The following is a 27931-nucleotide window of genomic DNA, read 5'->3' as shown; positions in this document are numbered from 1 at the left end:
CATCTGAACCATTTGGAAAAGGTGGTAGCCGACCTACATGTAGCCGGCCTTCACATCAATCCCAGTGAGACCACGATGGGAACTCACGAAACAAAGTACCTCGGCCACGTGGTGGGGGGTGGAATGCTGAAACCACAGATGTCCAAAACTGAGGCCATTCATCGCATCCCAACACCTGTGAACAGGAAGCAAATACAGGCTTTTCTGGGGCTCGTTGGTTATTATAGGAGGTTTATTCCCGATTTTTCTGCCATAGCCGCGCCACTCACCGATGCGCTAAGACTCAAAGGGAACCCAAACCTGACCAATAACAAAGCCGCCCTAAGGGCCATAGATCTGCTAAAGGAAAGGATCACATCTGATCCGGTATTATGTTGTCCCGACTTTCAGAAGCAGTTCTTCCTCCAGACTGATGCCTCGGACCACGGCTTGGGCGCCGTCCTGTCTCAGGAACAAGAATCGGAACTGCGGCCCATTTGCTTCATCAGCCGAAAGTTGCTACCACATGAGTCGGCGTACTCCACGATTGAGAAAGAATGCCTGGCCATAAAATGGGCGATTGAATCCCTCAAGTACTATCTGGTTGGTCGTCGGTTCACGTTGTTCTCGGACCATGCCCCTCTCCAATGGCTTGCCCGACACAAGGATACCAACCAGAGGGTTCTTCGCTGGTTCCTCTCCCTACAACCCTTTGACTTTCTGACTCTGCATAGGCCAGGCAGATTTCAGCTGGTGGCGGAATACCTGTCCAGGCGCTCTCACTGGCCCGATCGGCCAGATCCCGGGGTGAGTATGTGTGAAGAGGTGCCGGCAGCGGCCTTGGGAAAAGCCACCGACTCGCACACATCGGACGAACTCGGCGATCCTGACAGGAGCGGAACCGGCCCCGCCGAACGCTGCGGCGGGGTTAGCTACTCACCTTACTGGAGTCGCCGACCCGGACTGGGAAGGGGGCGGGGACCTTGTCAGGATGCAGACCGCGGCCCGCGGCCGAGGAGGAGTAAGAATCCCGACATCAGAGGCCACCCCTATGTACCCAAGTCCCGACGCCGCATGGATGCCGCCGATGGAAACGCTTCAGGAACAGTCCCCATGCTACAGGGGCAGGCAAAACTGACGGCAGGGAAACCCGGTTTTAAGGGAGGCGGGGCCAAACCTTCCCAACCAATAACAGACGAGCTAGGCAAGACGTCTGCTCATTGGTGGGGATTTGAACCCAGTGAAGTATATAAAGGCCCGCCTTTTCTAAACAAGGCTGTCTGTTATTTTCACAGGACACCGAGGAGCACGCAGGCAACCCCGAGTGGTGGGCCTACCCAGATAACCCGAGTTAGAGGACCACAGCCTTATCCCAAGGGCGATTGGGGAAGGAAAAACCCCACGGTGAAGCAACCGCCAGAACTTTCAGTTTCTCCAGCATGGGGTCTGGCATGGATTCACATGCTCATGAATATTCCCCGTCGTCAGGCTGGGAATCCTCGGTAAAGAAAAAACCAGTATCAGTTTCGTTTCTGATCTGTCTTTCGTAGCAATAACCAATCACTGGTCTCTGCGTCATACTGACCACAGCCAATGACTGCCCTCTACCTAAGCACCGCCTCTGGCAGCCATCTTCAGATTTTTACCGCACGTTCATGTGTTGGGATCCTCGTGCTATTGCTCTCGAGCGTTAGTGCTATTTTTTCGCGCTTTTTTCACAAAAACTTCGATTCTTCGGTCAAAGAGCCTCAAGCTCCACCGATACTACATCCGATCTACGGGGACCCGTGTCGGATTCATCTGTGCCCCTCAAGGGTGAAGATTTCGTCGAGCTACGCTTCGGAGGACTCCAGAAGCTTCTCAGGCCCGGTCTCGGAGATGGCCCAGGAGAAGGGAAGCTCGACGCCCGGAAAGCTGTTCAGGGTCTGCCCTGGATGCCAGCTGCAGAACGTCTTTAAGGAGGACGAACACTCTTTCTGCCTTTACTGCCTTCATGAGGACAAAACGCACGTGGAGAAGGACTGTGCGTTTTGCGGCGACATGTCGGAACGGACCATGAAGGACCGTCATCAACGTCTCGCCAACTGGCTGCAGGGTAAGAGCCCGTCTGGCGAGAAGAAGAAGAAATCCGAGCGGTCTTCTAAGACCTTTGAGGGCGCCCCGGCGACGGGGGCCCAACATAAGGCCAAGCACCGCGAGTCCGCTGGCACCGGGAGCGCCGAACGGTCGGGCTCTACGGGCGCCAGGCAGAGCGCACCCTCCCCGGCACCATCAACCACGAGCCAACGCTCTGGGTCGGGTAAGAGGAAGGCCGAGCACCCGGCGAAGCTCCTGGAGAGGCCCCGGTCGAGCTCGAAGGCAGAGGAGGAGCGTGGCAGTGCCCCCTCCCTCAAGGACAAGGCGGTGAGCGCACCTAGGGTGGTGAAGGCCTTGATCCATCCGACCAAGCCCTCTATCGAAACGGTCGCGGCGGCCCTGGCCCAGCCTGTGGAGGCTACTCCAGTGGTGGCGACCTCAGGGCCCAGAATCTCCCTGCCTCCTCGGAGGGAGTCTTCTTTTATGCCCATCGATAGGACCCCCGTGAAAACCTCCGTGGAGAAGAAGGGGGGGCAGGGCGTCGTCGTAGATTCGGCCTCAACCTCAGAAGAAGAGCTGGTCGAGGTCTTAAGCCACGGCCTAGGCGTGGAACAAGACCAGCCCGTCGGAATGGGTGCCGACGCAGGCGACGACGACGACATCGTCGAGGATGCCGACGGGGCCCCTGCTCGCCCGTCGGATTCCCCTCTGCCAGCGCCGCGAGACAACTCGGCGGCCATTTTGTTGGCCATACAGTCCTTATGCACTGAGATAAGGACGAGGCTACCGTTACCGACGGAGGAACCTCTCCCGTCGGGGGATCCAGAACCGGGACCTTCTGGTGTTCCCCCTGCCAAGAAAAGAAGGATCCATCCTCCACCTCCTTTTCAACCGTCGCGCCCCGTCCAGCCCTCCTCCCCGTCCACCCGAGGGGATGATACGGGGACTGACACGGCAGCGACGGGTACGGACGACGAGGCATACGACGAGGATTTTCCGTCGTCGCCCCCCACCAGGGCTTCTCCGCCCGACGAGATCGGATCCTTCCATTCCATGATCTCCAGGGCTTCCGAGCTTTTTCAACTCTGCCCCGAGGAGAAGAAAAAGGAAGGCTTCCTTTATCAGCGGCGCGAGGCCAAGAGGAAGACGGTCCTCGCAGTGCCTCTGTTGGACGACATTTGGGATGAGGGTCTTTCCCTCCTCAAGAACCCTTCCACGACGCCAGCTAGAAGAGACCGGTACGAGAAGAAGTACCGGGTCCCGGACACGGCCCCCCTATGCCTCCGGGCGCAGCCTACCCCGGACTCCGTCGTCTCCGCGGCGGCCAGGAAGAAAGCGGGGGGGGGTGCGGCCTCCACATCGACTTCCCCGCCGGACGGCGAGGGAAAGAAATTGGATGCTATGGGACGTAGAGTCATCTCGTCGGCAGCGACGACGATTAAAGCGGCCAACGCCTTGGCTATCGTGGCCCGCTACGACAGGGAGCTCTGGTACAAGATGGCTCCCCTGCTGGATTTTCTGCCGGACGACAAGAGGGCTGAGGCCCTTGAGATCCTCCAGGAAGGTGAAGTGGCTTCGGACCACGCCATCACCGTGGCGACGGACATCGCTGACGCGGGGTTCCGCCAGCTAGGCAACGGCGTTTGCCTTCGACGTCGTGGATGGCTCAAAGCTACGGATTTTCGGCAGGACGTCCAGACCAGAGTCCTGGACATGCCCTTCGACGGGAACAACCTGTTTGGGAAGACGGTGGACGATTCCCTCCAGGCCATCAAGGCGGATACTGAGACGGCCCGGGCCCTGGGAGTCCTGCAGCAACGACGGACGCCCTTTCGGAGCGGCGGAGGCAAGGGCGCCTCCAAAGGTTCCGGTGGCGGTTTCGCTTCCTACCGTCAAGCGGCCCGCTCGTCGTCGCAAGAGGCCTACAGAGGACGAGGCAAGTCTAGCGGACCCCGCCGTCGTCGCCAAGGAGGTCAAGGCGGCAAGGCCGCGTCCAAGCAGGATTGAACCGGCCGTGGGGTCGGGCCCCCACCGAAGCACCCCGGTGGGAGGCCGGCTGGCGGGCTTCGTCAGCGTGTGGGAGTCCATCTCCACCGACCGTTGGGTGCTGGATGCCCTGGCCCGGGGCCACGCGCTCGAGTTTCAAAGAAGGTGCCCGCGCGTCCCCCCCGTGGCCAGGAGAGAACTTCACGTCCCTCAACTTCTCCTGGAGGTAAAGGCGATGCTCAGAAAGGGCGCCATCGAACTCGTCCCAAAGAGGCTTCGGGGCTCCGGAGTCTACTCGCGATACTTCCTCGTGAAGAAGAAGACGGGAGGATGGCGCCCCATCCTAGACCTGCGACGGCTGAACAAGTTCATCAAGGCGCAGAAGTTCAGGATGGTCACCTTACAGCACGTCCTGGGTCAACTGGAGGAAGGAGACTTCCTGTCGTCGTTGGATTTGGAGGATGCCTACTTCCACATTCCAATCCTAAAGGGGCACCGAAAATTCCTCAGGTTCGTGGTCCAAGGGCGGCATTACCAGTTCAAAGCCCTTCCCTTCGGACTGCGGTCGGCACCCAGGGTATTCACCAAGTGCCTCGCACCGGTGGCGGCGCAGCTGCGCCGCGAGGGGATTCACGTCTACCCCTACCTGGACGACTGGCTCATCCGCGCCAAGACGAAGGAGCTCGCCGTGGTCCACACGGCAAGGACCGTCCAACTCCTCACGGACCTGGGATTCTCCGTGAACTACACCAAATCCCACCTGGTGCCCGCGCAAGTCGCACTGTTTCTGGGAGCGAGGCTCGACACAGTGTCCCTTCTGGCCTCCCCGTCGGAGGAGAGGACCAGGACCATCTTGGGCAAGGTGCAACGGATGCTGGTGGCCGACGCGGCCAAAGTGAGATCCATCAAGTCCCTCCTCGGGATGATGTCTTCCTGCATCTACCTCATTCCCATGTGCAGGCTCCGGATGCGCCCGTTGCAAGAATTCCTGGATGCGCGCTGGATCCAGACGACGGGCAGCTTCGAGGAAAGGATCAAGCTCGACGAGAGTTTCCGGCGAGCGATACGGTGGTGGGGCACCCGCGCGCATCTGACGGCGGGCATGGACTTCCAGACCCCAGCCCACCAGGAGACTGTGACCACGGATGCCTCCCTGGAAGGGTGGGGAGCGCACACCGAAAATCTGCACGCGAGGGGACTCTGGCTCCCGACGGAGAAGTCCCTGCATATCAACGTCCTGGAGCTCCGTGCAGTGTTTTGGGCCCTCAGGTCCTTCCTTCCGTCCCTGAAGGGCAAGGTGGTGAGGATCTTCACCGACAACACCACCACCATGTTTTACATCAGGAAACAGGGCGGAACCAGGTCCCCAGCGCTGTCCAAGGAGGCGCAGGACCTGTGGCATTGGGCCGTCGCCCAAGGGATTTTTCTGGTGCCGTTTCATCTGGCAGGGATAAAAAACACCATCGCCGACTCACTCAGCAGGGAGCTGCGCTCGTGCCACGAGTGGGAACTACGGCAGGATCTAGTGGATCGCCTCTTCCGACGGTGGGGCACACCCCAGATCGACCTGTTCGCGACGGCGACGAACACCAAGTGCCGGAGGTTCGCCAGCAGGTTTCCCCAGACGAGGAGCATGGGCGATGCTTTCTCGTTCCCCTGGGAGGGCCTGTTCCTCTACGCGTTCCCTCCCTTGCCTCTGCTAATCCGGCTCGTCAACCAGCTCAAGAGGTCACGGTGCAGGATGATCCTCGTCGCACCTGCGTGGCCGAGGCAGATATGGTTCCCGGACCTTCTGGACTTGTCAGCGTCCCCGCCGATCAAGCTGCCGGCGGACGCAGACCTACTCTCCAGGGAAGGAGGCGCCATCCTCCACCACGACCCGAAGTCGCTGAACTTGCAGGCCTGGCTCCTGCAGCGCTAGAGTTTGGAGGATACGACATACCGGCCGATTGCAGAGAGGTTCTTGCAAAGGCCAGGGCGTCCTCGACTCTTAAATGCTACGGACACAAATGGAAGAGGTTCTCTGTCTGGTGCCACGCACAGAAGATTAACCCTCTACGGATTACGGCTCCCCAAGTACTGCCGTACCTGCTGACGCTGGCCAAAGCTGGACTGGCACACGCGTCCATCAAGATTCATCTTGCTGCGATCTCCCGATACACCAGAACCACGGGGCGGACGTCCTTGTGGTCTCATCGTCTGGTGAAAGAGTTCATGAAGGGACTATTCAGATCGTTCCCGCCGGTGAAGGCTCCGGCCCCGGCGTGGGAGCTCAACGTGGTGCTGACCAAGCTCATGGGACCTCCGTTCGAGCCTCTGCACTCGGCCCCGTTGAAGTTTCTATCGTGGAAGACAGCTTTTCTCGTGGCCATCACCTCCGCACGACGAGTGGGTGAGATCCAGGCCCTTTCCTGCAAGGCCCCGTACTTGACTTTCCACGACACGAGGGTAGTGCTCAGGACGCACCCCTCCTTCATGCCCAAGGTACCGTCGGACTTCCATCTCAACGAACCCTTGGTGTTACCTGTGTTCTTCCCGTCGCCTTCGTCGCCGGCTGAGAGGACTTTGCACTCGCTGGATGTAGCTAGAGCGCTGAAGTTCTACGTGGATCGCACGAAGGGTTTTCGGAAGACGTCACAACTCTTTGTGAACTTTGGACCTGTCAATCAGGGGAAGGCTCTCTCGAAGGCTTCCATCTCCAGATGGCTCTCCGGCTGTATCATGTACTGTCACCGGTTGGCAAACCGACCGCTGCCTGGCCGTCCGAGAGCCCATTCCACCAGAGCGATCGCAGCTACCACGGCGTTCCTATCTGGTGTGCCCCTGCTGGACATATGCAGGGCTGCTACGTGGAGGTCGACGCACACCTTCACGAAATTCTACTGCGTCGACCGGGATTCCAGGGAGGAGTCCAGGGTCGGCCAAGCAGTGCTGCGCAACCTGTTCGCCTGAGGTGAGCCTGGTGAGGAGGTAAGATGCTTAATGTTGAGTTGATGTGATGCTTAATGTTGAGCCTTTGCCACCTCCCGTGGTTGTGCATGTGTGTACTGCTATGTATTCTTTATTCATGAGCATGTGAATCCATGCCAGACCCCATGCTGGAGAAGGAACAAGTTACTTACCTGTAACTGTTGTTCTCCAGCATGGGTCTGGCATGGATTCACATGCGAACCCTCCCGCCTACCCCTCTGCGGCTCTTCACTTGGTCATACTGCCACTTCACGTGCTTCCAAATCTGAAGATGGCTGCCAGAGGCGGTGCTTAGGTAGAGGGCAGTCATTGGCTGTGGTCAGTATGACGCAGAGACCAGTGATTGGTTATTGCTACGAAAGACAGATCAGAAACGAAACTGATACTGGTTTTTTCTTTACCGAGGATTCCCAGCCTGACGACGGGGAATATTCATGAGCATGTGAATCCATGCCAGACCCATGCTGGAGAACAACAGTTACAGGTAAGTAACTTGTTCCTTATTGTTTATGTACTACACCTCAGTTATTGACTTTTTCCGGATCAACCATACGGCAATAATAAAGATTATTGCAACACGAGCTTAGTCTCCTGTCTATCATTGTCACACACTCCTATGCGTCTGACGAGACCAGTAGGGAGTCTCGTGTGTCTCCTTCTCGTGTGCCTCAGAGCCCGGGAAGAGAGGCTTGTGGACGTAATTCGAAGAAGTCCGCATCGACACATCCTCCTACCACCTCAAGGCCCTCATCCGCTATCGAAGCCTTCTTTGAAGGTGTTCAATCCGTCGAGTTTATCTCCTGAGCCCTCGAGGCATGTCATCCATTTGAAGTCATCGAAGCACGTTAAACCATCGGCTCATTCACTGACCGCTTCAAATAAGTCGTCGAAGCCCTCAACGCCTTCGACACCATCGGAGCATTCAATGCAGCTAAGACTATTAAACTCATTCCTGAACTGACCAACTCGTTCAATCCCATGCCTCAACCTGATTTCTTCAGGCACATGTGGTCCATCTTCGCGGAAGATGAAGGGTAGGATCAAATCCCTTCTGGTTATCAGTTTGGAGCACCAAATGTTATGTCATGTATATTTGTAGAGCGCACAAACGCCCGAAGGCACCAAGGCGCTAAGAATGTGAACAAGAACCTAACAGCCAGGACTTACAATACAAATGTCTTTAGTAGGCGACAAAAGACTAGGTGATCCGCGGTCTTGCGCAGCAGCAAGGGGAGTGTGTTCCAAGCCTTAGCGGCGGCAACTGAAAATGCACGACTGCCAGTGCGCATCAATCTGAAGCGCAGTACCACAACGAGAAATGCAGGTTGTGAGCCGTGACATCGAGTGGGAATGTAGTGTGGGAATTTGTCCTCTATGTATTCAGGTCCCACGCCGTTGAATGCCTGGTGTACCATACACAAAGATTTAAACAAGATCCACTTTTCTACCAAGAGGCAATGGAGAAGCCACAGAAAATGGTTCATGTGGGTGCCGAAAGACAGCTTTAGTAGCAGCATTCTGCAGCAGCTGAATGCGGTTAATCAGATAGCGTGGCTGAGCTAAATACGAGTTGCAGTAGTCTAAGCCACTCATGACAAGCGCAGCTACCACCGCAGCCTGGCATTTTTCAGGCACAAAAGGAATGACTTTCCTAAGTATGTAAAGGTTAAAATGGCCGCTTTTGCATACTGCCGTAACCTGACCATCCATGGTAAGAGATGAGGAGATGGTCACCCCCAAATTCTTCACAGATAGCACAGGTACCAGAAGGGGGCCAGTGCGGTGGGCCAACATTCATCTCTCCAGTAAAGGAGGGGAGCGGTGGTACCTACCACCAATGCCTCAGTCTCAGAACCAAATGTTCCAGAAAAGCTTATATTTCTAGAATCCAAGTTGCATAATCTGCTGCAATCTCTTAAAGAAACTAGAAGCTGGGAAACATCTCCAGAGACTGATTTTGGTTACCCGGAGGTGGCTGGATATACTGATCCTTCTTACAGATCTGTTGTTTGTAAAGTGGCTGAATATCTGGGGTGGTCTAGACCAGCAGCTACGATTGAGACTGATGACCTTACAGATATCTTAGACAGTGGTCCAGTTAAGGAGGCTGTGCTACCTTTCCATGCAGCCTTAATGGTAACGTTATAGAAAATTTGCTGAAGCCGGATTCCTTTCCCCCTGTAAACAAACTCTTAACAAATGAAGCACAGAACAGGTTCTGTGGACCCTCCTTTTCTGAATAGGCATCCCACACCACAGAGTCTGATTGTTCAAGCAGCAACTGTTTCATCCAAGTCTGCGGCTTATCCTTCCACTCCTGCATACAAAGAAGATAGAAGGGTTAACTTTTTAAGAGTATTTAGTGCAGGAAGCATGGCACTGAAATCGGCAAATGCCACAAGTGCCTTAGCAAAATATCCTCACACCCTTTGGGGTGTAGCTGCCTTGGCAGCATAACATATGCTGGAGGGTGAGGAAAGGGACGTTTTTTTAAGCCTAGTCCAAGATGGAAAAGATGCCATGAGGCAATCCTTACAGTCCAGCCTGTATATGGTGGATTCTGTAAGTAAATCCATGGCTACCAGCACTGTCTTAAGATGAATGTCATGGTTGAGAAAGTCAGGATTTTCGGCGGATGTCCAAGCACGTCTGCTAGACATGCCCTTCAATGGTACTTTTCTTTTTGGCGAAAAGGCCGATAACCGCTTGGAGAAAAGCTGCAACTTTCTTGGGCTGTAGCCAAATAATTAGGGGCGGCAACCTCCAGGTCAAGTATCGAGAGGATGTCCTTTTTGTTTCTATTCCTCGATCTCTAGAGGAAGAGGACAGTTCTCACAAAGTGGTCAGAGGAGAGCACCTCGTGGAGGCAGAGGAAGAGGAGGTATAACTCCCCGTTTAACACCTGCAGAGTTACCTTCATCTACTGGTGGAGCAGCAAAATGACTCCCTCACCTGCAAATGTGTGGTAGGATACAGACTATCCTATGATCTCCAGAGTTGACAAAGTATAACTTTGGACGGACGGGTGCTGAAAACAGTAGCAGACGGTTACTGTCTCCCATTCCTAAAGAAACCTCTTGATTGACCCCCAAAAGCCAGATCTACGTTGGTTCCAGATCCGCACCTCCAACAGGAGATTCTCATCCTCTTGGAGAAAGGTGCAATAGAGCTGGTACCTGCAGCGGAGAGAAACCAGGGTTGGTATTTTCCCTACTTCCTAATTCCCAAGAAAGACAGAGGAGTGCAACCCATCTTGGACTGGAGATGCTTGAACAAGTTCCTCAGGAAGGACAAGTTCAAGATGCTAACTCCTTCACAGATCCTTCAGGGGTTTTGACTCCAGGATTGGTTGGTGTCATTGGACCTTCAGGATGTTTAATTTCATGTGACCATCCATCAGAAGCACAGAATGTACCTGAGGTTCGCAGTTGGCAGTTCTCATGATAAGTTTCGGGTTCTGCTATTCGGGCTCACCTCCGCCCCAAGGGTCTTCACCAAGCTGATGGCAGTGGTGGCAGCAAGTCCAAGGAGGGAGGGGATTCACATCTACCCCTATTTGGATAACTACTTGATCAGGGCTGTTGCTCCGGAACAGTCTGTCATCCGTCGCACCTGCCACTTCCTCCATGAACTTCAAGAAGTCCCACTGGACACCTTCACAGAAACTTCAATTTATTGGAGCAGGCCTGGATTCAGCCTCGGGGAAAAGCTTTGCCACCCGAGTTAAGGGCCCATCATCTCTTGCAGATGGTAAAAAAATTCCAGAGTGACCAATGTCTTCCGGCCTATGACGTCGTAAGGTTGCTCAGCCTCATGGCATCCTGCATTTTTCTGGTGCCAGAAGCCCATCTGAGAATGAGATCCCTTCATTGGGCTCTCCGATCCCAGTGGTATCAATTCTCTGGCCGAATGACGGACATTCTCCAGGTCCCAACAAGGTTTGCCCAGGATCTCCTGTGGTGGGCCAGCTGAAAGAATGTGATGAGAGGCAAACCTTTTTGGCAACCATGGCCAGAGATGACAGTTGTGACAGACACCTCCCTCACGGGGTAGGGAGCGCACATGAGACCTTTCAATAAGTGGACACTGGTCTCAGTCGGAATCAACCTGTTAGAGCTGAGGGCAATCAGACTAGCGCTGATGGCCTTCCTGCCCACAATACGTGGCAAGAGTGTCCTGATAATGACAGACACCACAGTGGCCATGCACTGCCTCAATAAGAGAGGGGGACGTAGGGTCACTTCCCCTGTGCAAGGAGGCAATATAGCTCTGTTTCTAGGCACTGAGAGAAGGACTCACTCTTCTGGCAATTCATCTAGCCGGAGAAAAGAACACAGCGGCAGATGCTCTGAGCAGGCAAAGAACAATCTCTCACGAGTGGGAGTTGGCTCAGGAAGTCCTTCTGGACATCTTTGTCCTCTGGGGTACCCCTCAAGCAGATCTGTTCATGACCAGTGTCAACCGGAAGTGCAAGCTTTTCTGCTTCAGAGAATTTCCGCAAAGATGAGCTCTAGGGAACGCGTTTGTGGTGAACTGGGAGTTTCCACCAGTCCCTGTCATTCCTCAAGTGATCAATTGGTTGAGGAAGGTCGGGGAAAACCATGATCCTCATTGCTCCATATTGGGCCAGGAGAACGTGGTACCCGGACCTTCTGGAAATGGCCATCTGCCCCTTAATTGGTCTTCCCCAAAGTGAGGACCTTCTAATGCAAGGACGAGGTCGAATTCTTCACCCAGAGATCAGGGCTCTCAATCTTCACACCTGTTTGAAAGGTTGAGATATAAGGATTGGGACCTAACTAATTAAAAAAAAAATGTATATAGCGCACACACACACACCTGAAGGCCTTAGGGCACTTTCAGAAGATGTAATGGACATGTTGCTTTCGGCTAGTAGACCAGCAACTAAATCCCTGTACTGCTGCTGTTGGAATGAGTTTTGCAGCTGTTGAAAGGAAAAGAAACTTCATCCTTTCACATGTAAACTCCCTCAGGTTTTATCTCTCTTGCTCTACCTGACCCATTCTGGGTTAAAAGTGGCCACGGTGAAGGGCTACTTAGTGGCACTGTCAATCTTCAAGAGATCTCCGGATGAGGGATCGTACTTCAAGGTGCTGATTGTGGTACAATTTCTTAAGGGCCTAACAAATGTGTTCCGGCACAACTTTCATCGTGCCATCATGGGATTTAAATCTGGTACTAAGCTGTCTTATGGGAGTTGCATTTCAGTCCTTGCATTTGTGTCCTTTAAGAATGCTCACCACAAAAACAAGCCTTTTTGGTAGCTATCATGTCTGCCCGTAGGGTAAGTGAGCTACACATCCTGTCTTCCAAACCACCTTTCACATCCTTTTCCAAGGACAGGGTGGTTCTTAGAGTTCGGTCATCGTTGCTCCCGAAAATTGTGTCAAGAGTGTCACAGCGTGTTGTGTTACCATCTTTTTATCCTCTTCCTCACCCATCAAAGGAGGAGGAGAGACTGCAAAGGGAAGTGTTTGTCAAGGTGACCAGCTCTTCATTGGTTACTCTTGTCAAAGATTAGGCTTGGTGGTCACAAAACAATCTCTAGATGGATTGTCATGTGCATAACAGATTGCTACTCATTGGCAGGCAAAGATTCACCCTAAGGTTTGAGGGTGCATTCCACTGGGGGGGGTGGCTGCTTCTATATTAGAGGGATATATGTAGTGATTTGGTTTCTTTGTTGCTTTTGTAAGTATGAGTGGAATGTTGGCTGTGAGAATGTTGTTGTATGGTTGAGAGTTCTGAGTGAGTCAGTTGGAGATATGTAGCCTACCTGAGAGGATGCCGGTGTATTTTGCCTGGAGCTCAGATGAACTTGACAAGATAAAATTAAAAGATGTACTGGAACTTCAATAAAGGAACAACTGGAACATCATCTGATGTCAGAGTCATCACTGGGAACCCAGAGCTTTACAATGGCGAGAAGGATGATTGCTGTGCTGGGAGGACAGCACAAAGGAAGGGACATGCACCGCCCCACAACCAAGGAGATCCTCTCAGGTAGGGCAAACGCTTTTTGTAGTAGGTGCAGAAGGACCCGGCACAAAGGGCACAGGCGCAGGAGAGAAGGAGCTGCGCCAGGGCCAGGGGCCAGCTGGCAGGTTAAGCACAGTGAGGACCAAGAGACTGGCAGAGGAACTCTGGCTGGGCTGAGGGCCTATTGACTGTTTTGAAGGGGTTTGGCAACCCAAAGCTGCGGCATGGAGGGGCTGGGAGCCCATGGCAGCAGCATTTGAAGAGGCTTGGAGTCTAAGCTGCGCCTCGGAAACTTTGAAGCCATGCTGTGCAGATGGGGGCTTGGAGCCTTTGAGTGAAACATGGAGGAGTTTGTAGCCCATGGCAGCAGCATTTGAAGAGGCTTGGAGTCTGAGCTGTGCCTTGGAGACTTTGGAGCCATGCTGTGCTGCTGAGGGGCGTGTGGCCCATCAAATGAGCCATGGAGAGGCTTGGAGTCCGTTATGTGTGGAAGCAGTATAGTGACTGTGGGCCTGTGTATGCTATAAAGCACTTTCTTGCTGGCTGCGGAGAAAGTGGCTCATCACATATTTTGGAGCAAAGTTGCGGAAGAGTCTATATGAGACTTACCTGTTTGTAGAGGGAGCTGGTGTTCTGTGGATGGAGCAGCTTTGGTGCTGACTTATGAGACTGGGTGCCGGGCGGCCTTCAGGTGCTGAGCGGTGATTGCAGGAGGCACAAGCACTGTTGAGGCGAGGCAAGAGGAAAAAGAGTGCGCCGGTGCAGGCATTGGGGGCTCTATTGCAGGTACGGGCTCAGCCCACGAGATCCGGTGTCAGAGGAGTCTGTGACCGTTTGAGTGCAGAGCTCTTTCCTCCCCGATGGCTTGTGGCAAATAGTGACGTTGTTCGCAACGCCAAGGGAGTTAGCGATTGTCCCTGCGAAGTTAGGCGTTGGCTGTAGAGCTCATTGTTGATGTCGCCACTGTCAGTGTGTTCGGGAGCAAATCAGAAGACACTGTGTGTTCTTAGTTGCAGAGCTAGAAGAAAGCATCCTGTTACGTGGATTTGCGTGGCCAAGAAGTGAGCGTCGCAAGGTTAATAGGAAAAAGACAACGTTATGGAGGCTTGTTTAAAGGAACTGCGTGGGGTCGAAAGGGGCTGCCATTTGAGGAAGCGTTGGAAGTCACGTTTGGATGGACTCTTTATATGTGCTCTGCTCAGGAAGGAAAACATGCGATCTTTCTGAGGGGAGGTCCGGGAAAAAAAAAGGAAAGTTGGAAGGTAAAAGCGAGCAGGGGAAGTGGGGCCGTGTCCCCGAAGGTATCCAAGCGAGCAGGGGAGAGGGGCTGTGTCCCCAAAGGTACTTTTTGAGTCTAAATTGAGATGCCAGATGAAGCGGAAAAAGATGATGATTTGTATTCTCCTGAGTACAGTGTTTTATGTACTAAGGTTCTGTTAGACAACGCACAGTTGTGATTTTTCTTTTTTTTTCTTCTTTTTTTTTTTTGCATATGATTTTAGAACAATGCTTTTTTCAGTAGTAGTGATGTGAGGCCTGTGGTTATTTCATCCTGATTTTGATGTGTTTTGTTGTTGTGTGTTGTTTCACTCTGGCATTTGGAATGCCCAGCCTGGTTCTTAGGCATGTGTGGGTGCACAGCTTGGAGTTGTGTGTTTGATGTGGCTGTGAGGATAGGAGTTGATGTGTAGTGCAAGTGGTGTGTGGTTGTTCTAGTGAATGTGAAGCATTTTGCGATGTGATGTGTTGATGAAGTTCATAGAAGTGGTTGGCCTGTTGCGTGGTCCATGAGGGCACAGGTGACGGATGGGGGTGGCGGTTATTGCCCTTTGTGTCGTGGTTTTGTGTTGTTTCACTCGGGTGTTTGGAATGCCCAGCCTGGTTCTTTGGATTGTGTGGGTGCACAGCACAGAGTTGTGTGTGTGTTGTGGCTGTGAGGATAGTAATAGACGGGAAGTTGGCTAGGCGGTGCAAGCTGTGTAGAGGTGGAGATAGGTGATGTACCTGAGGTTGTGTAGATTTGTAGTGGTGCAATTTCCGTTGGTTGGTGTCCTTTCTCCACTGTGTAAAAAAGGGGAAGGGCATTGTTGGTATATGTTTTGGTACTTTTTATTATGGTGACGTCTTCAGGGTGTACTAGTTTGGTGATTGTAGTTTTTGGTTGTGATGCACATGCAGGGTATGGAGTGTGTGTGTTGTGAGTGTGACTTGTTTTGGTAGGTGTAGTTTGTGTTCCTTAAGGAGGGAGATATGTAGTGATTTGGTTTCCTTGTGGCTTAAGTATGAGTGGAATGTTGGCTGTGAGAATTTCTTGTATGGTTGAGAGTTCTGAGTGAGTCAGTTGGAGATATGTAGCCTACCTAAGAGGATGCCGGTGTATGTTGCCTGGAGCTCAGATGAACTTGACAAGATAAGCCTAAAAGATGTAATGGAACTTCAATAAAGGAACAACTGGAACATCATCTGATGTCAGTGTCCTCACTGGGAACCCAGAGCTTTACAATATACTCTCTGCTATGAACAAGCAAGAAAAGGTATAATGGGAAGTCCGTTTGGAGGTTTGGCTTGCAAATCAATGATTGCAAATTAATAATGGAAAATCCTCCACTGAATGGTAAAGACATTTCCCAGTGTATCTTAAAGTGAATCAAAAGGGGTATTCTGGTTCGTATGTTTGTGTAATATTGAATGTGTATTTTAATCCTAGTAATGGAGATCTAATGAATTTTTTTATTAAGGGTAAATTAGGTCCTGGAAAGATACTTGAAGAAAAAGATTTGCTGTATGTTACTAGGTGATTTGAATAGTGAATGCCTAGAAGAGCATTGCTAACAAGGACCGCAAGTTAGGGACTTGGAGGCCCGGGATAAAGGGCGGCTATAGAAAGAAGCTTTGGGAACGTGGGATTTGTCCCTAGTAAATGGTAATGTTGAGGGGGATGTACCCCGTCACCGACTTTACCAGGGTAGGCTCTGGTACAAGCTCCACATTAGATTATATTTTCCTGTCTAAGGTACTTTTTAATCAGGCGGATAAACTAGAGGTGGTTGATTTGGGAGGAAGTGACCATCGCTGTTTGACTCTTACCCTACATTGGGGAATTGCGTATCAACCCCCCTCTATAATATGTGTGTTGAAATAAGAGAAGTGAATGGTAGAGAACACTGGAAGACCGAACATTTCTGCCAGATTTCATATCAAAATGGCAGAATGCTTATATGAAGACAACAGGGAAAGATTAACATGGACACACTTTACTCCCTTTGTTCAAGATACCCTCATGGGCCTAATGCCTGCCAACAACCTCCTTTAAAGTTGGGAGAACACAATCTCATACTCATACCTTTGATACCCAGAAGGAAAAGGAAACATTTTAGGAGACAATTGAGAATTATTAGGAAAATGGGGAGCCTAGGTTTTCCTTTGCTGGAATAGTTGAAACAAGATTACTCTAATTGGATGAAATCAAAGAAGTGTCTGAGGTATCAGCACGATGCAGAAAGAATGCTTGCCTCCTTCTGATCTTTGATTAAAGGTAAGAATTTGCAGAGAAGAATGGCGCCTCATTCTGGTCTTTGATTAAAGGTAAGAATTCACAGTGATCACTTCAGGCTAATCCGATTGCAGGTATTGTTTGGGTCTCCTTTTTCACCAAACTATATGGGGAGGTTCCCCTTACTGCACTTAAGTTAACTGAGTTGTGCAGACCAAATCAATTATCTTGGAATTTTTTTGATATTACCTTGGAGGATGTTTATGGCACAATTACCAGATCCAAAAGATTGAATTCGCCCAGACCTGATGGCCTTTCCAAATTCACCTTAAAATCTGATCCTGAGTTGTGGTCTCATATATTGCTGGAGTTATTTGTAAATGTAACAAAATCAAAGATAATTCCTCCTATGTGGAGAAAAGCAACAGTGGTACTAATTTACAAGTCAGGTGATAGATTGGTGCCAGGTAATTACTAGCCCATTGCCCTATTAGATGGAATTTATATGATTTTTACACCCCTGGTTTTGAATCATCTAATCAGGAAAACAAAAGTACCCCTTTTTAGTGTTATACTCCAATTGGGTTTTAAAAAGGGTGTAAACATCTCCCTGAACTGTTTTATTATATTGTTCCTGACTAGACAGGTGCTGGATTCAGGGAGGCAAATATTTGTGGCCATCCTTGATACAAGAAAGGCCTTTGTGTGAACCGGGCCCTTCTGTGGCTTATATTGCTGATCTGGGGACTGCCCTCCAAGGTGTGAGTACTTTTCCGCCCACACTGGGAAACCTAGTAATTCCTTATCTCCTATTTGCAAATGATCTAGTGGTATTTGATAATACACAAGTAGGTCTATGGTTTATTTATTGTTCACCTGTTAGGCGCTTATACAGTAAGTAAATAGCCGGCCATGAGGACTTCCCACTTGGTGCCACTGCTAGTGGGAGAGGATGTGAAAGGTGAGGGAGTGGAGATGAGGGCAGGAGTCCATAGATCTGGAGAGGGGACTGTGAGAAACCTGAGGGTTTTCTCCCAAGTAGATACCGGTAACCCCGTATTCATGTGGCCACAAAAGGACTGGCCCTTTATTATCCCAACCCTGAAGGCAAACGAGCAGGGAAAGATCCTCTGAGTAGGAGAACCCAGGGTTATGCTCAGGAGAATGCCCAAAGGGAGAGAAGGTGTGTTACATAGAAAGGAGAAGAGGAGGGTGATATCTCAGAACTTTCTTCGGGCTATTGCCACATCTGCCCCCCTTTCTGCCATTAAATCTCTTGTACATAAACCCAATGAACCCCCCCCGTATAGAACCGATCCCCTAGGATCTTAAACCCTGTCACATTTAGAAACCGTCTTTTCGAAAAACCCTGTTTTCCTGTTCCATATCCGAATACTTCCAATCATTCTTCTTCCCGTCCCTATGATTATTATTTTCCGCACTCTCAACCTGCTCAGATAAAATACCACAGTTCCCACCACAATCCCCTATGTTCTGTTCTCCATTGCGGTACTTCCTGTCCATTTCACAAACCTTCCCTATCCCGCCCTGTTGATACTCTGACACTCCAACCCATCCCCTTTCCAATACAAAGACTATAATTTCCAATAACACCTTGTCCCCATCTTACTACGCAGAACATGTACAAACTTTACCTCTCCCTTTTTCCGATACCCACACTTTTCCCCCAATGTAGAAAACAGACTTGTAATAAAACTGTTTATCTGACATGTCCCAACACAAGGGTCAGGCAAAGTCAGGCAATTGACTTAAATCACAAACACCTGACGGCCCTTCCTTTTCCCCACAGGGATAAAAGGTGGAGCAAGAAAGCAAAGGGTGAGCAAAGCGAGCACGGCAGACAGCACAGCTAACCGGGCACGGCAGTTCAAGAGAAGGAGAAAGGCAGCGGGAATCGAGAGGCTGGCTTGCTCTTTTCATCCCAGGCCCGTGGAACGTTTGTGAAAGAGGAAATAAGAGCGCGAACAATAGAAGAAGGGTTTTGCAGCTGATGTCAATGGTACATGGTACATGGTACATGGGGACAGCCTACGCCGATAAGAAGGGACGAGTTCTTGTCTCCGAAAGAAGGAAAGCCAAGTTGGGTCATCACAGCCGGTGTGGCGAGGGGAGAGCCAATAAGAACTGGGATGTGGTGAATGAAAGTCGCAGAGTGGCCATTTGAAGAAAGTTCAAAGAACTTTAAATTGTAAAAGGGAAAACCAGCTGCTGCAGGATCTGGTACCACGTGGGTGCTAACTGGACAGAGTGGTCAATCCCAGTGTGAGTGGAACTACAGATACCAGAAGGCCGTAGGAGAGCCGCCAAGATAGGTTAAAGTGGTCATACAGGAGGTCAAGCAAAATCCCTGTACAATCGAAAGTCTTTGATCTACAAACTGTTGAAAAGCAAGGGAAGCAAATCCCATAAATATTGAACTGTGTATAAAGAAAATTGTGAAAGTAAAGAGTGAGATGGCAAGAGTGAACCCGAAGGAGGGATGCCAGTAAGGAGGGGCAAAGCCTAAATTCCTAAGAAACAGTGTGTTGACAATCGTGAACCCGGCCAAGGGATGTCCACTATGAACTGTTTTGAAAAGACATTGAGAAAGCAAGGGAGGTAAATCCCACAGAAAGAGAAAGCAAGGGGAGTGAATACAGATTGTCATTTGGGGGTTAGCGCCCAGAAGTGGGGGAATTCAAGGGGGTCAAGCCATCACCCAAAGTAGTGTCTGAAACATCAGCGCCCAGAAGAGGGGGACCAGGGGTGAATCCGTCACCCAAAACCCAAAACTGTGTGTTTGTTGAAACTATCAGGCCCTCGAGGGCAAGAGGCTTTTAGTGGAAAGAGACTTTTTACTCATCGAAGAACCTGATAGCTGGAGCGGAACTGTCGGCTCGTGCTGTGTAAAGCTCGATTTGAAAATGTGGAGAAGGGAGACCCCTGCCAATCACATCCTGACTTATTATTTGAGAACACTTCTTTCTTTTCTTGAAACCTATCCCACACACTTATTATTTGACACAACATGACTAGGACTGCCTTATTTTTCATTTGATGGTCGATGCTTGCTCCCATCTTAGATTTAGGTTTACATTAGGCATTTTTCCACCCTACATTCATTGTTCAATAAACACCCTTGTACTGTGATCACTTGTGGGTTGTCTTACTTGTTGCCACTATGATTTCCGTACAGGACAGGGAAAAGAATATCAGTGAAGACCTCTCTCGAAGATGAGCTGACTCAGGTGTCTGCGATGGGAAGTCCAGGGTTTGCACTCAGGATGTCATTTTTGTGCGGTTTCCTTCCAGACATTGTGTGAGAGAGAGAGAGAGGGAGGGCGGATAGTTGATAGTTTAGCAGGTAGAGAAGACAGGAGAGATGGTGAGTGCCATCACAGTGGCAGAGGATAGATGAAAGAAGGGCAATAAAGGGGTGGGATTGCTACACTGAATAGTCCTGTCCCGTACTCCAAGATGGCATAGTAGTTGAGGCGTGCACAAATGCAGAACAGTAGGTGGGGGTGCATGAAACAGTTTTTAAAATGGATCACATGTAGAGTGCCCAAAAAGGATGCAGGATGTAAAAAACACCCACCTGGATACGGTTTTAAAATGGATCACAGTCAATGCAGTGAACATAGGGATGCTGATGCAAATCACACCCACCTAGATACGACTTTAAAATGAATCCCAATGAGTGCAGGGAGCAGTGCAGTGAAAGATTAAACTACAGCTAAAATTGAATTTCATTGGAGGACCACATGAGAAATGAGAAAGTAGGATGATTAAGGTAGAAGGAAGAGAGGAATAGGTACAGTTATGGATCAGGATGATAGGATGAGGAGACAGAGGAATGTTTAGCCATCACTCACGTGTGGAGTAGAAAGGAGCGTGAGACTATCAGTCTAAGTTCGTGTACAGCAGGATATTAACAGAAGTCTGGATCGTGGCTTTTGGAGGGACAAGGAGGTGGGAGCCCAACTGAGCCCTTTCCGGCCCGGACAGGCACAGACAACCCCTTAGATTATGTGCCAGTTTTTCTTGAGAATCCTTGGCTTTCGCTCGTTGTTCTTTGCTCGATTCTTATATCTTTCTGGTGATCATTCTTTGAATTTTCAGAAGGTGATTCTTTCGGTAAGGAGATTTCCTTTTGTCCTTTAATTTCAGAGTATTTATCTGTGCATTTCTTTAGTTTGTCGCTTAGGGTTAGAACATTTTCTTCATTTGGCACCTTGAGGTCAATACATACTTCTTTTGCTTCATATATATTGAAATCCATAATCGCCCGTTCTTGGGTTTCGTCTGCTTGCAAATTTTCATCGTCCTAGACCGAGCAGTCTAGAAGTTCTTGTAGGCTGCCATCAAGTATGCTTGAATCTTCAGAAGACACAGATACGGTTGAGATCTTATCTGAGACCGATTTGGGCAGGGTCTTTACAGATTTACTTTTAGGTTGAAGCACAGCGGAAGTACTTGGCATCTCATCTTCTCCTGTAACTTTTAAATTCCTTAGGAAACTTCTAGACCCACAGTTCTTTTTCTTTTCTTCCGTGTTCACATTTTTTGTTTTGCATATGCTTTTTGCGCTTTTCTTTTGTATGTTTGTTGATTTTATTTCCTCTGTCTTTTTGGTTGCATTTGGGTCAAATATTGAGTAGGCACTTGTGACTGCTTTGTCTGTATTTTTCATCAATTTGTCAGCGATCTCGCATGGAATTTGTTGGCTGTTTCCATTTTCAGTTTGTATTGGCTTTTGAATTGTTTCCGTACATGATGTAACTGTGGAAGCAATTCTTTGATCTTCGCATGCAATATGCTGTGTAGTATCAGATTCAATCAGAGAAGAGTCACATAGGGTGGTTCTTTGGTCTTCACATGTCTTGGGCTGCATAATATCAGGTCTTGTTTCACCACTTTTTGTTTGAGGTGTTAGAGTCATGATGATTTCTCGAATTCCTTCTAGGAAATGTTTATCGGATTTGGCATCTTGAAGTAAATCTATCAGTGTTTTTAGAATAATTCCATCCATTTCTTTCTCTCAGTTTCGTTTTTCTTTGATTGCCTTCATGGCTGATTCTATATAGATCATTTTGCTGTTCATTAGGGCAATCGTTGTTCTTTCGAAGCCCTTTTGATTGTAAAGTTTTTGAGCCTTTGTGGATTAATTCCTTTGTTTCTGGTGCTCTCGTTTGAGCTATACTCGGTTGATGATGAAGAGGAGTCATCCAATGGTATAGTCTCCTTTGGGTGGTTATTCGTGTGAGGTAGAACATTTTTCATTTGTTCTTGTAAAGCTTTTATTTCTTGGGCACGTTTTCTGTTTATCTCTCCCTCTTTGAATGACTGTAGCCTTAGACTTTCAGATTCAAAGCTGATTTTGTTTGTAATACCAGTTGTCACGGCTACTTCTATCGCGGGCTCTGGAAATTCACTCTGTGTTTGCAAAAGTGCTTTGAACAGGAGAATGTTTTCGCTGGCGTTTGGGAGCCCATGACTCAATCCGCGGCTCTTCCACACTTTGCTTTGGTATGTCTTCTTCTTGAATTGTTTCATTTGGAATTTTTTCTGTGTTGAGGATCTTAGTACTGACTTTTTCTGGGATCAAATTGACTTTTTGCAATTCTATTATCTCCGCTGTGTTTGAAAGTAGATCATCTGTTCTTTCTAAGGTGACATTTCCTTTTGAGAAAGCACTTCTGTCATCTGATACTATTTTTTCTGTTGTGCATTCTTGGTTTTGGTTACCTATTTGCATTTTGCCCTTATTTATGATTTTAGTCGCATCAATTGAAGCTGGTTTTCCATTAAAGTGCCATCTTAATGTTCCTATCTCGGAACTAGAATGGCACCTTTTTTTCGCATGTTTGATCTGGTTTTGAATTCCAGCTAATTCCAGTCCTTTGGATTGCACACTTTCTGTATAAGTGTTTTTATTTTTTGTACTGATGTTTTTTAGTGTTTTGCTGTTCATAGTGTCTTTTTGTGTTTGCATACATTCAACTTTATTTTTATGTTTGCTTAGGGCTTCTTCTGTGAGTGTATTTTCAGGTTTTTGTGGAGATACAAACTGAGTTGTTATAACGTTTGTAATTTCTGATGTGTGCATATTATTTTGGTTTTCAACATATGCAGGCAGTGAGGCAGTGTTTTCCTCACTGCAAAGACTTCCCAATCCCTGTTTCTCAGGGATAGCACACTCGCCGGTTTTAGTTTCATACAATAGCGGGCGAGGCTCGCTTACTATGCCTGCAGGAGGCTGGGATGACTCGCCTCCGGTGCCGGCTCCTCCCACACCAGGAAACAGGCTGCTCACCGGCTCAGAGCACGGGAGCTCGCCGGCCACTCCCTCTCCGCTGCTCGCCCCCCCCTGCTCGCGGCCCGCTTCAGAGCACGGGAGCCCAGCAGCTACTTGCTCCCTGCAGGGCGCCGCCACCCTCTCACAGCACGCGGGTCCACAGCACGCCGCAGATGGCGGTCCCTTCAATGAGATCGCGGGCATCGCGGCTTCCATGGATATGGCCGCGCCTCCACCCACAGCGGCCCCAGCACACCTGGTCACACACTGGGTCTCGCGCTGGGCGCACAAATCACCCCCCGCACTGCCTGCACACCCCGTGCCACAAGCGCCGCAGGGGGAAAACAGACCTCCTCATAAGGCGCCTCCGACTCCCCGGATGCCTGACAAGGCACAAGCGTTGGAGAGGAACAGATTCCAGGTAGAATTGGCGATAGTGTTTGGTTTATATGCAAACCTCAACCTTTGTTTAAATGTGGCTTTATATATGTATTTGGTTTTTTAATTTGTTTTTCAAAGGCTTTCTTGGCAGTCTTTGTAGTGGATATGGCAGATGATGGGGCTAATGGCGGGGCAAAAGTCTGATTTTCAACAGGGTTGTCAGGGGTGTCTAAAGCACGTACCTTACTCTGGGTTCTTGAATACATCTCTCCTGATGTTTCATGGTCCATTTGCTCGCACATCGGCGAACACTCAGCAAACACTCCGCTGCGCTCCTTGTCTGTGAGTGGTCTTTATGGGTTCCAATGATAGAAACAAAAAACAGACTCCAACAGACTTTCTTCCTTCACGGTAAGGGTAACAGAGCTTCTCCTTCTCCACTGCCAAACACTCGGCAAACACTCCGCCAGCTATATTAAGAATGGACTGTGAGTAAGACTGCAGTAATCTCGTGGGTGACAGAGTTGAGACAATTGGACAAAAAATGTGGACCTTTTTTTCCCTTCATCCCCTACTGAAATTTTATCGACGGAAGCTCATGCCACGGGTAATCCATGGTTCCGAAGGCGATATCACTGAGGGCCTTTGGTTGCAGTTTGACAGCAAGATCTACCGTAATGCCCTTTCTTTGGCACAGGGTACTGCAGTGGCAGCAATCTTAACTCAATCCAGGCTATGATTGACTGCAGAGCTCTACAATTATAAAAAAAATCTTATTACCGCATCCGGACAGCTCCTTGTTTATGGAATTGCAATGTGTATCGCGTCTGGGCACCTGTAAACCTCTCTCTGTATGGGTTGAAAATACAATCAAGATCATGGAGCGTGGAGGGATATCAGAGGAAATGCTTCTGTCTAGACCTAATGCAGCAGAGGAGCTTCTCTATGAACTAGATTGGGTTAAGAACGGGACTCTGTTATGATCTTATAGAGTGTTTGATCATTTTGTCTGATAGAAGGCCTGTTGGTTTAATGAATGAGAAACTGCAAAATATCCGTCTAAACAATGTAGGACACCTTGGCTCTATCTAAAGCTGAACCTGTTTACAACATATAACATATGAAGTTAGAGGCGCGTGAGAAAGTATTCCTCGATTAGGGAGATTGTGTCAGTTCCGTTACAAGGAAATATAAACTTTATCATTGGGGAAATGTATGCTCTCAACTTTGTATAATGTGTGATAGTATATTGGGAAAACATGTGTTCTAAAAGATATGTTGGTACTGACAAAACCTGGTACACTTTACTAGGAGATCCCCCTATCTCACTGGTGATTGCAGCTATAAGATTTTTAGACAATCTTTCTGGATCAATTCTGATAATATTTTGAGTCTTATAAGATTGAATTAATTTTATGTGACAGGAATTTAGGACGTTTAGTGAAGAATTTGTGTACAATATTTGTACATTTGTATAGGATTAACTGTGATGAATTGTACTGATGAACTGTTGTTCTTATTGTGTACTAGTTAGAAATTGTAATGTTTTATAGGATCATTTTAAGCTTTTTGGAATAATGTGATTTATTTTTCTAACAGCTTTTTGTGTGAAAAGTTTATTTCCAATGTAAACTATAACATACAATAAATAAATTAAAAATAATATAACCAAATAGGTACATTCTCCAGCATGGGGTCTGGCATGGATTCACATGCTCATGAATATTCCCTGTCGTCAGGCTGGGAATCCTCGTTAAAGAAACAATCAGTATCAGTTTCGTTTCTGATCTGTCTTTCTTAGTAGTAACCAATCACTGATTACTGGGTCATACTGCCCCCAGCCAATGACTGCCCTCTTCCTAAGCCCCGCCTCTGGCAGCCATCCTCAGATTTTTACCGCACACTCAAGTGTTGGGAGTCCTCATGCTTTAGATCTCGAGTTTTTTGCTGCGTTTTCACGCTTTTTCAGGAGATTTTCTCATTTTTTTCGGTTTAATCGAGCCTCAAGCTCCACCGTTTCTACTTCCGACAACGGGGACCCGTTTCGGAATTCTTCCTTGCCCCTCAAGGGTGAAGTTTTTGTCGAGTTTACACTTCTTGGAGGATTCCGGAAGATCTGCGGCCTACCTCAACGGACATGGCCCAGGACAAAGGAAGCTCGATGCCCGGATCCAAGCTGTTCAGGTGCTGCCCTGGATGCGGATTGCAAAATGTTTTCAAGGAGGACGAGCTTTTGCAATGTCTCTACTGCCTTCATGAGGACAAGACGCACATGGAGAAGAACTGTGCGTTCTGCAAGAACCTTTCGGAACGGACCAAACAAGATCGTCGATCCCGCCTCGCCGCCTGGCTGGAGAAGGGCACAGCAGGTGAGAAGGCGAAGAAAAAGTCTGAGCGGGCTTCTAAGTCCTGGGAGGGCGCCCCGGTGACGGGGGCCCAACATAAGGCCAAGCACTGCGGGCACTGGGAGTGCCGAAAGGTCGGGCTCTTCGGCTGCCAGGCAGGGCACTACTTCCCCGACACGTTCGACCGCGAGCCAGCACTCTGGTTCGGGGAAGAGGAAGTCCGAGAACCCGGGTAAGCCATTGGAGCGGACCCGGTCGAACTCGAAGGGGGAGCGAGGCGCTGACCCTCCCCCCAAGGCGAAGGCTCAGGACGCACCTAAGGTGTTGAGGGCTTTGATCCAGCTGGCAAAGGCCTATATCGAAGTGGTCGCTGCGACCCTGGCGAAGCCGGCTGAGACTACGCCAGTGGAAACGGCCTCTGGGCCTAGAGTATCCCTGCCACCGCAGAGGGAATCCTCTTTCCAGCCCATCGTTAAGACCCCCGTGAAGTCCCTGGTGGAAAAAGAGCGGGGGGGGGGGGGGGGGGCTGGTGGCCATTACAGACTCGGAATCAGCCTCTGAGGAGGAGTTGGTGGAAACCCAGAAGGGCCTCAACGATCAACGAGAGGTCCATAGGCCTCAACAAGAGGTTCATAGGCCTCAACGAGAGGTTCGAGAAGGTTCGATCCCAGGGGGCGGTCCCTGCTGACGTGATCGAAGATAGCAACGATGACGACAAAGAGGGCCCAGTGGAGCGGCCATCCCGTCCGTCGCAGCCATTACCCGAGCCCCAGTATAGCTCGGCGGCCATTTTGTTGCCAATCCAATCCTTATGTGCCGAGATAAGGACGAGATTACCAAGGTTCCCGACGGAGGATCCAGAACCAGGCCCGTCGGGAAGCCCTCCGAACAAGCGGAGGAGAGTCCACCCCGCTCTGCCCTTTGTGCCTGTGAGACCTGTGGACCCTGCATCCCTCTCGCCGGTCCCTAGAGAGGATACAGCGACGGGGACGGACGATGATGGCGGCGATGACAAAGCGGACATCCCGTCATCACCCCCCCGCGGGCTTCTCCAGCCGACGAAATTGGCTCTTTCCACGCCATGATAACCAGGGCATCCGAGCTCTTCCAGCTCTGCCCTGAAGAACAAAAAAAGGAAGGGTTTCTGTACCAACGACAAGAGGCCAAGAGGAAGACGGTCCTCGCGGTGCCTTTGCTCGACGACATCTGGGACGAGGGGCTTGCTGTCCTCAAGAACCCTTCCACAACACCCGCCAAGAGGGACAGGTATGAGAAGAGGTACTGAGTCCCCGATGCCGCCCCCTTGTGCCTCAGGGCCCAGCCCACGCCGGACTCTGTCATCTCGGCAGCGGCTAAGAAGAAGGCAGCGGGTGCGGCGGCTTCAACTTCCACTTCCCCACCGGACAGTGAGGGCAAGAAGTTGGACTCCATGGGACGACGAGTCATCTCGTCGGCGGCGACGACGATTAAGGCGGCCAATGCCTTAGCGATCGTGGCCCGCTACGACAGGGAGCTCTGGTTCAAGATAGCTCCCCTGCTAGACTTCCTGCCTGACGACAAGAGGGCGGAGGCCCTAGAAATTCTGCAGGAAGGCGAGGTGGCGTCGGATCATGCCATAACGGTGGCAACGGACATTGCCGATACCGGATTTCGTCAACTGGGCAACAGAGTTTGCCTCAGACGACGAGGATGGCTCAAGGCGACTGACTTTCGCCAGGACGCCCAGACCAGAGTGTTGGACATGCCGTTCGACGGCAACAACCTTTTTGGTAAGGCAGTGGACGAGTCTCTACAGGCCATCAAGACCGACTCGGAGACGGCCCGGGCCCTAGGGGTGCTTCAACAGCGATGGCCCTTTCGGAGCTCCCGAGGCAGACAAGGTGCCTCCAATGAATCCAGCGGTGGCTCCTCCACTTACCGCCAGGCGGCCCGCTCCTCTTCCCAGGAGGCCTACAGAGGTCGCGGCAAGCAAAGGGGATCCCGCTGTCGTTGCCAAGGAGGCCAAGGCGGCAAGGCCGCCTCCAAGCAAGACTGACCTGGCCGTGTTGTCGGGCCCCCACCGAAACACCCCGGTGGGAGGCCGGCTGACGAAGTTCGTCAGCGTGTGGGAGTCCATCTCCACCGAACGTTGGGTGTTGGACACCCTGGCCAATGGGCACTCGCTGGAATTCCAAAAGAAGTGCTCTCGCATTCCTCCCGTGGCCAGGAAGGAGAATCACGTCCCTCCACTGCTGTTGGAGGTAAGGGCGATGCTCAAGAAAGGTGCCATCGAGCTCGTCCCCAGGAGGCTCCGGGGCTCCGGAGTGTACTCAAGGTACTTCCTCGTCAGAAAGAAGACAGGCGGTTGGTGTCCCATCCTGGACCTGCGTCGGTTAAACAAATACATCAAGGCGCAGAAATTCA

At 50.2% G+C, this 27931-nt stretch overlaps 1 protein-coding gene across 2 annotated transcripts in view; it reads left to right on the top strand.

Moving 5' to 3' along the window:
* Nucleotides 1-27931, top strand: part of FBXW8 (F-box and WD repeat domain containing 8) — a 1779087-nt gene that overhangs the window by 841719 nt on the left and 909437 nt on the right. The window lies entirely within an intron of this gene.

Source organism: Ambystoma mexicanum, chromosome 10 (assembly GCF_040938575.1).
Source record: "Ambystoma mexicanum isolate Mex_15411 chromosome 10, UKY_AmexF1_1, whole genome shotgun sequence".
NCBI classification, from domain to species: domain Eukaryota; kingdom Metazoa; phylum Chordata; class Amphibia; order Caudata; family Ambystomatidae; genus Ambystoma; species Ambystoma mexicanum.
The sequence above is the reverse complement of the archived record's forward strand: the minus strand, read 5'-3'. Positions and strand labels throughout refer to the sequence as shown.